Source organism: Mustela nivalis (genome assembly GCF_964662115.1).
Source record: "Mustela nivalis genome assembly, chromosome: 15".
Taxonomy (NCBI): domain Eukaryota; kingdom Metazoa; phylum Chordata; class Mammalia; order Carnivora; family Mustelidae; genus Mustela; species Mustela nivalis.
The window spans coordinates 12,695,777-12,708,516 of record NC_139034.1 but is presented as its reverse complement, the minus strand read 5'-3'; the positions used below and the strand labels follow the sequence as shown (position 1 = coordinate 12,708,516).

Here is a 12,740-nt window from a genome sequence, read left to right as displayed (position 1 = left end):
AGTCATGCATGTATCTGAGAGAAGAGTGTCAAGCAGAAAGAATAGCAAGTGCAAAGATCCTGTGGACAGTGTGTCAGACATATTTAAGCAACCTTGGGTCAGGGGTGTTTGATTGAACAGAAGATAACTGAAAGGAGATACAGACAATTCAAAAAATAATAGAGACTTCATTACCCCATCTCAATAGTGTGTAGAACAACCAGACAAAATTAGCAAGGATTTAGAACACTTAATACTATCAGTCAACTAGACCTGACACCTATAGAGTATTCAAACAATAATGGGAAAATAGACATCTTCTTGAGTACACAGAGAACACTACCCAGGATAGACCATATACTAGGCCATAAAACAAGGTTCAAAAAATTTAAAATAATTGAAATCATACAAAGTATGTTCTTAGTCCACAGAAAAACACAAGGAAAATTTTGGAAATCATACTCATGTGGAAATTAAATAACACACCAAAAGTTACCAATTGGTCAAAAAGAAATCACAACAGAAATTAGAAAATACTTTGAAATGAATGAAAATAAAATATTATAAAACGTATGAGATACCATGAAAGAGTGCTTATAGAGAGACATAGCTTGAATTCTTTTTTAAAAATATTGAGGTATAATTGACTTGTAACATTATGTTAGTTTCAGGTGCACAACATAATGACAGTCTTTGTATGTATTGTGAAATGATCACAAACAGTCTAGTTAACATCTGTCACCAAACAGCGTTAAAGATTTTGTAACACAGGACACCAAAATGAGAAATTACTATGATTGTATGTAGTAAAAAGTAAACTTTTCTCTACTTGACATATGACTGGAAGCCAGGAGAGAAAGCAAGCCTCAAATGCTAGAAACTTCCATTTGCTCATGCCTTCCTCAATAGTGCACACCCGTTCTCCATTCTCACTCTCTATACAAACCAGAAGTAAGACAACTTAAAAAATTGTGGAGTCTGGGGCACCTGGGTGGCTCAGTGGATTAAAGCTTCTGCCTTCGGCTCAGGTCATGATCCCAGGGTGCTGGGACCGAGCCCCACATCAGGCTCTCTGTTCTGCTAGCAGGGAGCCTGCTTTCCCCTCTCTCTCTGCCTGCTTCTCTGCCTACTTGTGATCTCTGTCTGTCAAATAAATAAATGAATCTTTTTTAAAAAAAAGAAAAAATTGCGTAGTCTGTTCTTTATAAAATTCTCTGTGGTGTGACATATTTACTCATTAATCTTTTACCAAGCCTTTAATTATGTGCCTGCTTGATACTGGGACCCATTCCTGAGAGGGGAACAAAGTCTATGTCTTTAGGGAAATGAGGTATTCTTCAGGGAAACAGATACTAAACTTGTTACATTATTTAACAATAATCTTTTTTTGTACCATGAATGACCAGCTGAGACTATGAGAACATCAGTAACACATGATCCTTGTCTAGGAGATCAGGGAGGACTTGCTGGAGGAGGCTACATCAAGCTCTAGGAATAGGTAAGAGAACATTCTTGGGACACATGTACTCAAACACATTTTGAATTATTACCTGATTTACATGATTATGTTCCTACCCTTGAGAAGTATATTTTATTAGAAGCTACAAAACTGTAAACAAATTATTTTCACTCAGTAATATATGGTCTAGCAAAAGGATCTACACATTTCTAGGGCTAGGTAGATATTTAGGAATTTGTTATATAAATAACAAATGTTGAATTTTTCAGTATGGCGATATTTTTCCAGCTTGCTAATTGTTTTTTTATTGTGTTTGTATGTTTAACAATTTGTAAAATGGGTACATATTCTTATTTTGGTGTGGATGTGGATGAGTATTTCATCGTCTTGAAAATGAAATACAGAACCACAAATTAAAGGAAAACCACCTCAACCCTCTGGGCCCTAAGTCCAAGATCAGTAGGAAATCGCTCCTTAGGCCACTAGACTTCTAGACCCATCATCTGTGAGGGGAGGCAGAGCTGTGTGCATGAAGTTGTACCACAGCTGTAGCTCCTGAGAGAACAATCTGGGTGGAATGAAGGGGACAATCCTAGGAACAATCACATATGAATCTCTTCTGGGATTACTGAGAGACTAGGAGTCAATGATGAATGAGGGACTCGTGTTGGACATTTTATGTTAGGTAAATGGAGAAAAGAAGGTCAGGAGATTTCCCTGAGAAGGTAAGGAAACAGGAGAAACTTTGGACACACTGGGACATCACCCAAATGTTCTGCCTCATTTACTTTCAAAAACTTCAGTGAAAAACAGATGAAACAATGGCAGGATGTTACTATTAAAATGAGACAATGCATATAGGTGGTCATTATTCTAGTCCTGTATGTTCGAAAATTTTTCATTAACAAAAAGAAAAAAGAATCAGATTCCAAAGTGGATCTCTAAAAAGAAGTAAGCAGCTTGTGAGGGAAAGATTAGTCAGTAGTTGGAGCCATTATAGACCATAGAAACCATTTTTAAAATTATCAAAATAATGTATCTCTTTAACGCACAAAAAGGAAAAAGAAAAAGAAATAAAGTGCTGATCCATGCTCCATCATGAATGAATTTCAGAAACTTTATGCTTAATGAAGAAGACACACGCAGAAGGCCCTATATTGTACGAGTCCATTCATATGAGATGTCCAGAATAGCTAAATCCAGAGACAGAAAGCATAAAAAGGATTTTCAGGGGCCACTTAACTAGTACAGGGTTTCCTTTGGGGTTGATGTTGTGCTCTGGAAGTAGATAGTGGTGATGGTCGAACAATACCCCAAATACACTAAATGCAGCTGAATTGTACATTTAAAGTTTGTGTGTGTGTGTGTGTGTGTGTGTGTGTGTGTGTGTGTGTGTGTGTGTTTGACAGAGAGAGATCACAAGTAGGCAGAGATGCAGGCAGAGAGAGAGGAGGAAGCAGGCTCCCAGGACCCTGGGATCATGACCTGAGCGGAAGGCAGAGGCTTTAACCCACTGACCCACCCAGGTGCCCTGAATTGTACATTTAAATAAACATTGAACTTTTAAAATCTGTTACTCTAAAAAGTTATATATTCAGTCTAACAACATTGCCATTCTTCTTTTTTTTTTTTAAGATTTTATTTATTTATTTGACAGAGATACAATGAGAGACGGAACACCAAGCAGAGGGAGTGCAAGAGGGAGAAGCAGGCTTCCTGCTGAGCAGGGTGCCCGGTGCATATAGGTGGTCATTATTCTAGTCCGATTGTGGGGCTTGATCCCAGGACTCTGGGATCACGACCTGAGCCGAAGGCAAATGCTGAATGACTGAGACACCCAGGCGTCCTCAGCATTGTCATTCTTGAAATATTTTTGAAGCTGTTTTTCAAGAAGATTCTAGGGTATAATTTTTTTTATGATGGTGTAATGTACACAACATGAAATTTACCGTTTTAAGCATTTGTAGGAGCACAGTTCGGTGGCATTAAGTACATTTACATTGTTGGACAATCGTCACCACCATCCATCCCCAGCATGTTGTCATCCTGCAAAACTGAAACTTGGTCCCCATTGAAACTTCCATTTCCACCCTCCCCCCAGGCCCTGCCAGCCACCATTCTGCTCGCTCTCTCTGTAAATCTGACTATTCCCAGTGCCTGGTACAAATAGGATCGTACAATATTTGTCCTTTTGTGATCTGGCTTATTTCACTTAGCATGATGTTTTTAAGGTCTATGCATGCTGCCACCTACATAAGAATTTCAGTTCTTTTCATGGCTGAATAATACCCCATTGTATGGATATACCATTTTTGTTTATTCGTTCATTAGCAGATGGACATTGGGGCTGCTCCCACCTTTTGACTCATAAATATTGCGGCAGTTCATATTGACATAGGAGGATCTGTTCAAGTTCCTGTTTTCAGTTCTTTTGGAATTCCACAGAGGAGTGTAATTGCTGGGGTTTTTGTTACTTCTTTGTTTAATTTTGGGGGGAACCACCAAACTGTTTTCCACAGCAGCTGTGTCACTTTATGCTCTCACCAGCAATGTATTTTTATATCCTGGCCAACAATTATTTGCCATTTTTTTCATGGTATATCCATGCTAAAGATATAAAATGGTTTCTCATTGTGGTTTTGGTTTGCATTTCCCTAATGACTGATGCTGTGGAGATCTTCCCATGGCTTAATTGGTCATGGATATATATCTTAGTTGGAGAACTGTCTATTCAAGTCCTTTGTGTTTTTTTTAATTTGGGCTGTTAGTCTTTTTGTTGTTGGGTGGTAAGTGTTCACATACTTTGGATATATATGATTTAAAAATAATTTCTCCCTTTCCATCCATGGGTTGTCCTTTCACTTTCTTTCTTTCTTTTTTTTTCCCTTTAAGGAAAGGTATGTGTATCTCCAGAGCAGAAATAGGGAAATTATAAGTGTGTGCAAAGCCCCTTTCCCGAAATGGATCCTCATTCCATATTCTTTTTAATCCTGCTAACTGCTGTAATGTTATTCCTGCATTTTCAAAATCCAGCCAACATGGATATCTCTGCTACTGTCTTGGCCTTTGTGGCTGCTTCCTCTTTCAGGCAAGCTTTCTGCTCCAAGTTCAGTCTTGTTAAAGACTCGTTTCCTTTGATGACAGCCTTCTTGCCCTCAGTAACCACCAAAATGCGTCCTGCCACAGGGCAGTCATTACATAGCTGATCTTCCCCCAGATCTTGTTCTTGGCAGCATCAACCGTCTTGAACAAGATAGCCGCTGGGATCTCCTCTTCCTTTTTGAAGCAACCTGGTGATATCAGGATCTTCCTCTCCCAACTTGTAGGTTTGTGTGATGGTACTCTGCAGCTCTAAGTGTAGGGTGGAGCTTCTGGTCTTTCTTGTGGTTTGGTGCAAAATCCATTTATTGTCTTCAAATCAAGATTTCTGGTAAATCTTAGAGATGAGGAAACATCTCTTTCATATAAACTAAAATAACTTCCCACCGGTCTGTGCAGGCCGCACAAAGCTCCCCATGGCCGCCTACTCCACCCAACCTGCCAGTGCCTCATGGGAGGTGGCAGTGCGGGCATGGTCAGTGTCACCAAACGCCACCTGTCTTTTCACTTTTTTAATAGTATTTTTAGATGCAGAAAAGTTTAATTTTGATGTGGTCCAATATATCTGTTTTTTTCTGTTATTGCTTGTGTTTTTTGTTTTGTATCTAAGAAACCATTGCCAAATCCAAGGTCACAAAGATTTGCCTTTATATTTTCTAATACTTGTATAGTTTTAGCTCTTACACTAAGGATTTCAATGAATTTTGTGATAATTTTTCCATATGGTATAAGTAAGGTCAGAGTCCAATTTCAGTTTTTTGCAAATAGCTATCTAATTGTTCAAGCACTATTTGTTGAAGAGAGATTTTTTCCCAACTATATGATCTTGGCATTCATGTCAAAAGTCAGTTGACAGAGATGTTTGGGCTTCTATTTGAATGCTCAGTTCTATTCCATTGATGTATATGTTTATCCTTAAACCAGTACCACACTGTTTTGATCACTGTGGCTTTGCACTATGTTTTGAAGCAGAAAAATCTGAGTCTTTCAACTTTGACCTTATTTTTAATGATTATTTTGGCTATGTAGAATCCCTTGAAATTTCCTAAAGGTTTTAGGATCAACTTGTCAGTTTCTGGAGAAAAAGGCAGTTGGAATTTTGATAAGGATCATACTGCATTTGTAGATCCCTTTGAGAACTTTTGCCATATTAACAATGTCACATCTTCCAATCCATGAACACAAGATGGCTTTCCATTTATTTAGGTCTGCTTTTATTTCTTTCAAGAATGTTTTGTAGTTTTGTGGCATGCAAATCTTGAACCTCCATGATTAAATTTATTTCTAAATATTTTATTCTTTTTGATGGTTTTACAAATGAAATTGTTTCCTTACTTTGTCTTTTAGGATTGTTCATTCCTGGAACATAGAAATACATCTAACTTGTATGTTGGTATGGAATCCTATAACACTGCTGAAGTCATTCATTAGCTCGAAACGTTTTTGTGTGGATTCTTTATGAGATACTATATAAAGATGATGTCATCTATGAGTAGTTTTACTTGCTCCTTTCCTATTTGGATGCCTTTATTTCTTTTCCTTGTTGCATTCCTAAGATAAGACTTTTAGTAGAAGATGGGGAAAGTGAGCAATTTTGTCTTGCTCCTGATCACAGGGGGAATCTTTTTCAGACTTTCACCACTGTGTATAATGTTAGCTGAGGGTTTTCTAAAATGTCCTTTACTGTGTTGAGGAAGTTGTCTTCTATTTCTACTTTCATGAGTGCTTTTATCATGAAAGTATGCTGAATAGTGTTGAATACTTTTTGTTTGTCAATTGAGATAATCATGAAGTTTTTTCCCCCCTTTATTCTATTTATGTGCTGTATTTTATTGATTCATTTTCAAATGTTGAACCACTTTTGCAATCCTGGGATGAATGAAAGCCAGGACTCTGTTTGGATTCTGTTTTCTAGTATTTTGTTGAGTTTTTGAATCTAATTCATAAAGGGTACTGGTCTGTAGTTTCCTTTTTTTGTGATATCCCTGTGTGGTTTGGGTATTAGGGGAATGCTTCCTGATAAAAAGGATAAGCAAGTGTTCTGTTATGTACTATTTTTTGGAATACTTTGGGAAGGATTGGTGTTAATTCTTTTTTAAATATTTGGTAGAATTCACCAGGAAACAAGCCATCTGTTCCTAGCCTTTTCTTTTTGGGAAACCTCTTAAATACCGACCAAATCTCTTCACTTGTTATAGATTTGTTAAGATTTTCTATTTCTTCTTGAGTCAGTTTTGGTAGTTTCATCTGGGTTCTCTACTTTGCTAGATTCTGATTGTTCATAATATTTTTTTAGTAGTTTCAGAGGCAGAATTTAATGATTCATCAGTTGCATATAATACCCAGTGCTCATTACATTGAGTGCTCTCCTTAATGCCCATCACCCAGTTACCCCATCCCCCACCCACCTCCCCTCCAGCAACCTTCAGTTTGCTTCCTAGAGTTCAGAGTCCCTTAGGGTTTGCCTCTCTCTCAATTTTCATCTTATTTTATTTTTCCTTCCCTTCCCCTATGCTCATTTGTTTTGTTTCTTAAATTCCACATATGAGTGAAATCATATGGTATTTGTCTTTTTCTGAGTGATTTATTTCACTTAGCATAAAACCCTCTAATTCTCTCCATGTTTTTGCAAATGGCAAGGTTTCATTCTTTTTGATGGCTGAGTAATATTCCATCGTGTGTGTGTGTGTGTGTGTGTGTGTGTGTACATATATATATATAATCTCAAATCTTTTTTATCCATTTATCTGTTGATGGACATCTGGGCTATTTCCATAGTTTGGCTATTGTGGGCATTGCTGTTATAACCATTGGGGTGCAGGTGCCCCTTTGAATCACTATGTTGGTATCCTTTGGATTAATACCCAGTAGTACAATTGCTGAGTCCTAGGGTAGCTCTATTTTTAACTTTTTGAGGAACCTCCATACTGTTTCCCAGAGTAGCTGTTCATAGTATTTTCTAATCCTTTTTATTCTTGCAGTGTCAGCAGTTAGGTCCCCACTTTCATTTCTGATTTTAGTAATCCGAGTCTGCTCTCATTTTCTCTAGGTCTTCTGGCTTAAAAATTTGTCATTTTTGTTGAACTGTTTTCAAAGAACTAGACTTCGGTTTCCTTGATTCTTCCTGTTGTTTTCTATTTTCTATTTGGTTTATCTCCACTCTAATCATTATTATTTCCTTTCTCCTTCCAGCTTTCTTTTTTTTTTTTTTTTTTTTTGACAGAGAGATGTCACAAGCAGGCAGAGAGGCAGGCAGAGAGAGAGAGGCTCCCTGCTCAGCAGGGAGCCTGACTCGGGGCTCCATCCCAGGACCCTGGGATCATGACCTGAGCCGAAGGTAGAGGCTTTAACGCCACCCAGGCGCCCCTCTCCTTCCAGCTTTAGATTTAGTTTGCTTTTATTTATCTAGTTTCTTAAAGTGTGCAATTAGGTTATTGATTTGAGAACTTTTTTTCTTTTTTAACATAGGCATTCACAGCTATACATTCACCTCTGGGTGCTGATTAATTCATTCCATAAATTTGGGGTATATTGTGTTGTCATTTTCATTTGTCTCAAAGTAATTTCTAATTTGTCTTGTGATTTGTTCTTTGACCCAAATGTTTCATGTAATTTTAAAATTCCCAGATTTTCTTCTGTTATTGATTTTAAGTTTTATTCCATTATGATCAGATAAGATACTTTGTTTGATTTTAATCTTTTAAAATTTATTAAGACTTCTTTTGTGGATTAACATATAGTCTATTCTGGAGAATTTTTTATGTACACTTGAGAAGAATGTATATTCTACTGTTTTTGAATGGAGTGTTCTATATATGTCGGTTGTTCTGGCTGATTTATAGCATTGTTCAAGTCTTCTATTTCATTGATGATCTTTTGTCTAGTTGTTCTATCCATTATTGAAAATGGTATATTGAAATCTCCAACTATTATTATAGCACTGTCTATTTCTCCATTTAATTTTGTCTGTTTTTTCTTCCTATGTCTTGTGGCTCTCTTATTAGGCATTTTTATTAGGTGCTTCATATGCTTTGGAGATATTTTATTAGTATTTATATCTGGAGGTCCTTGTACATTTTGGGGCTTTTTTTATTGGGAATCTTTTATTAGATATAATTGTTGTATCTTCCTGATGGCTTGATGCTTTTATAAGTATATAATGTCTGTTTTTCTTTTGTAATAAACTTTTTTTAAATTCTACTTTATTTGATATTAGTATAGCTACCCAATCTTCTTTTGATTATGATTTACATGGCATCTTTTCTCATGAGAAATTAGCTGTTAATTTTATTGATAATCCCTCGTACCTGAGGAGTTGTCTCTCTCTTGCTGCTTTCAAGATTCTCTCTTAGTCCTGGGCTTTTGATAACTTGGCTATGATTTGTCTTAGTATGTATCTCTTGGATTTTATGTTGCGTGGAGTTCATTGAGCTTCTTGGGTGAGAGCTTCATGTCTCTCATCAAATTTGGGAGTCTTGGCCATTATTTTTTCAGATTTTCTTTCTGATCCTTTCTCTTTCTTCTTAGCTTCTGGGGATACCTATTCTGTGTATATTGGTATGTTCAGTGGTATTCCACAGGTCTCATGGACTCTGTCCATGTTTTTCATTCTTTTTTCCTTACACTCCTCAGGCTGGATAATCTCATATTTACTGGTTCTTTCTTCTGCCTACTCAGATCTGCTTTTGAAACTCTCTAGTAGGTTTTTCGTTTCAGTGATTGCTCTCTTGAACTGCAGAATTTTGGGGTTTTTTTGTAATTTCTGTGTCTTTGTTAATATTTTCCACCTGATGAGACATCATCCTCCTAGTCCCCCCCCCCACAATGGTTTCTTTAGCCATTTGAGCATATTTAAGACAGTTCATTTAAATTCTGTATGTTAAATCCAATATCTGGGCTTCCTCAAAATCTATTAATTTCTTTCTTCCTATGAATGGTTCTTTCTTTCTTTTGCATGTAATTTTATAATCTTTCTTGAAAACTTGATATTTGGAACGTTATAATGTGGCAACTTTAGAAATCACTCTCCCCTTCATGATATGAATACCATCGAACATACCAATATACACAGAATCCCCAGAATCCCCAGAAGGTAAGAAGAAAGAGAAAGGATCAGAAAGAACATTTGAAGAACTAAGGGCCAAGACTCCCAAATTTGATGAGAGACATGAAGCACTCACCCAAGAAGCTCAATGAACTCCCAAGTAATATAAAATCTAAGAGATACACTGTTACTGTTACTGTTTGTTGTGTCTATTGTTGCTTGTTTTTTAAAATGCCTTTTCTGAGCTAATTTTTAAACTATATTTTTTGTTCTCTGTGGCCACTTATGTTTCTATTCCATTAGCTTACTAGTGAGCTAGTGGTTAGGCAAAGATTTCTTTTAATGCCTGGAGCCAAACAACAGCAACAACAACACTAAAAACTCTTTCTAGTCTTTTCAGAACCCTATCCTATAATGTATGCATATAGATTCTGTTTAAGGTGCCTTGATGCCTTGGTGATACAGACTGACAAAAGGCTTTTCACACTCAAAGTGCTTTCACTTCTGGAATAAGTAAATCTAGGAAAACCTGGCAGCGGGACACTTGAGCCTTTTCAGAGAGTTGGAGTCCAGAATACAGCACTGAACAGGTGCCTTACGATGGCAAACTTCTATGTGAGCATAACAGAAAACTCAGAAAAGAATCTATCTCTTTTACTGAAATATTTTTGAAGACCTCTGCTTGATACCTTGCAAACAACTTGTGCTTCACCTGCCTCTAGCATTTGGTGAGAAAGAATCAGAATGGGCTATTCATTTGTCCTCAGTGTCTTGACATTTTTCAGATACAGAAGATCCAGGTCAACATGGCCCTTGGGAGGCTGGTGACTGAGACCAGGGTGCTCATGCCTGTGGTAAGCATTTGATGCTATATACTCAAATTTTATGGGGATATGATTTTGGGTCCACTAACCACCAGTTGTCTCACTTTCTCTGAGACATGTGGGGTGTCAGATGTTGGGGTGGGATAGAAATAGGATACAAGTGTTTGCTTGGAGTCTGCCCATTGTCAAGGAACATTCCCTATGTCTTCAGAGCTTGGATTCCAAGTTGTGAGCCTCAGAGGAGGATATGAACTTGTGTTATCTAAACCCAGCACCATTCTCCACATGAACCTAAACTTGCAGAAGGTGGATATGTTCCAGGTTTGACCTAAAAGCCAATTCATTTTGTGATGCCCCTGACGGTTTCCATCTGTACATATTCAAAAATGTGTCTACCTTAGGGCATCTGCATCAACCATATGTCCTAGGACCCCAGGCAAGGGTGAGAATGTGAAGATCTGTCCCAAGGGAGCCACAGATATTGCAGTTTGGCTACAGCCATCCTAAGAAGACAAGTAAACTCTGTCCAAGATAAAAAGCAAATGAGAGAAAACTGCTGACTCATATAGGCCCAAGATCTTTCATTATTACAGGTGTTTATGAGGTTGAAAATACTGGGTTTTTTTTTGTTTTTTTTTTTTCCTACTGATAAGGAAGCCTTCAGATTAAAAAAAAAAAAAATAGCTAAAATAAGTCATTAATTTAATGACTGACTTAATTCTAACTGCAAGGTTTTGCTTAGGTTCAGACAGAACAAAAAGCATTATAAGTGTGGTTTTGTTTCCTCTTACATGTTTCTGAAAGAACATATCCATGGATTGCTGCTTTAGGAGGAAGCCAAGAGCTCGTTTGTGGACAGTATCCAGGATGAATCTGTGTAAAATGCCAATGAAAATACTCCCAGTCAAAACATGAGGTGTGTGGGTGAGCTGTGAACAAAGAAAACGTCATCACACTGAGAGCTTGAAGTACCAGGCAAGAAAGATGACCAAGAAGCAAATGAAGCATCCGACTGAACAATGCCAAGGAGGGCTCAGAGACACAATTTTTAAAAGGGAAAGTACTTGCAAAGAAAACAGAGAAATCAGACTTCAGAAGGATTGGCTCCCCAAATAGAGGACCTAGTAAACATTTGATCACATAAACAACAGAGTTATCCAGGTTTGCAAGTTTATACTAGTGTGTTAATGCTGGCCATGGTCAACTTCCTTACATGACTATAGTCATAAAGACCAAGGCATATTCTCAGATATCAACATAGCAAAATCACCAGTAGAATTGCTTTTGTTTGGAAACCAGGTTTACAGGATATTCAATATTTTAATTGCTTGGTGGTCCAAGCCAGTTAGGGTGGCCTTGTTATTTTTATTTTAGAAGGCAAAGTACTCTACTTTTTTCCCAATTGCTGTCTGTGAAATGCTCAGTTCTGTTGGCAATAGCATAATGTGTCAGTGTTGGCTTCTTGCATCCCTCCTTTGGTCAAGTTCCTGCCATTAAGATGTAGATTTGACGGAAGAGTTGGCTTGTAGTTGTTGTTTTTAAATTCAGTATCATTAATTGGTTGTTTTGTGTTATTTGGTGCAATTACATAGGAGTTACTAGAGTTGTTGTTTTCATAGAAAGTCCTTTTAATGGTTATCAAAACTATAGTCTTATAACATAGAGGCCTCAAAGTACACTTTTTGAGGGCATTTTTTGTTCAGTGCTTAGGGTTTATGTTCAGAAGTATTTTATTGCCCTCATCAGATCTGTTGGGATTGAGAACTGGGAAACTACTTCACTCTACCAGGTCAAGCTGAAGTAACTATGATAGTAAGGGTACCCATGTTGGTCACGGCTCTTGACTTGCAAGGAAGTGAGACTCAAAATATGTGTAAGAGGGGGATTTCATAAGCCATAGAGCAGACACCAGGCAAGTTTTCCTGGGAGACATTTGTGGCTATCTTTTCCACATGTGAATAGTCCTTAAGAGTGGGCATTTGACACTGAATTCCAGAAGAATTAAACATTTAAATGTATAAAATCTTCTAGAAGTAGAAGACTATCTTTTTTTAATCTTTGTGTAAGGAAAAATAGTCAAGACATAAGAAGTTCTAATCAGAAAGATAGACACCTCTGACCTTATTAAAATTGAGAACTTCTGGGGCGCCTGGGTGGCTCAGTGGGTTAAATCCGCTGCCTTTGGCTCGGGTCGTGATCCCAGGGTCCTGGGATCGAGCCCCACATCGGGCTCTCTGCTCAGCGGGGAGCCTGCTTCTTCCTCTCTCTCTGCCTGCCTCTCTGCCTACTTGTGATCTCTCTGTCAAATAAATAAATAAAATCTTTAAAAAAAAAA

At 37.5% G+C, this 12,740-nt stretch overlaps 1 long non-coding RNA gene across 5 annotated transcripts in view; it reads left to right on the top strand.

The window, feature by feature from the left end:
• LOC309848781 overlaps positions 1-12,740 on the top strand; it is a 24,295-nt gene extending 11,555 nt beyond the window's left edge. The window contains exons 3-6 of one of the 5 annotated variants that reach the window (XR_014303268.1): positions 1,386-1,477; positions 3,074-3,340; positions 10,367-10,435; positions 11,236-12,740. This is a non-coding gene — a long non-coding RNA (uncharacterized lncRNA). Of the gene's footprint in view, positions 1-1,385; positions 1,478-2,847; positions 2,965-3,073; positions 3,341-10,366; positions 10,436-11,209 lie in introns of those variants that run through there. The other 4 variants (XR_014303269.1, XR_014303270.1, XR_014303271.1 and 1 more) reach the window with 4 other exon arrangements.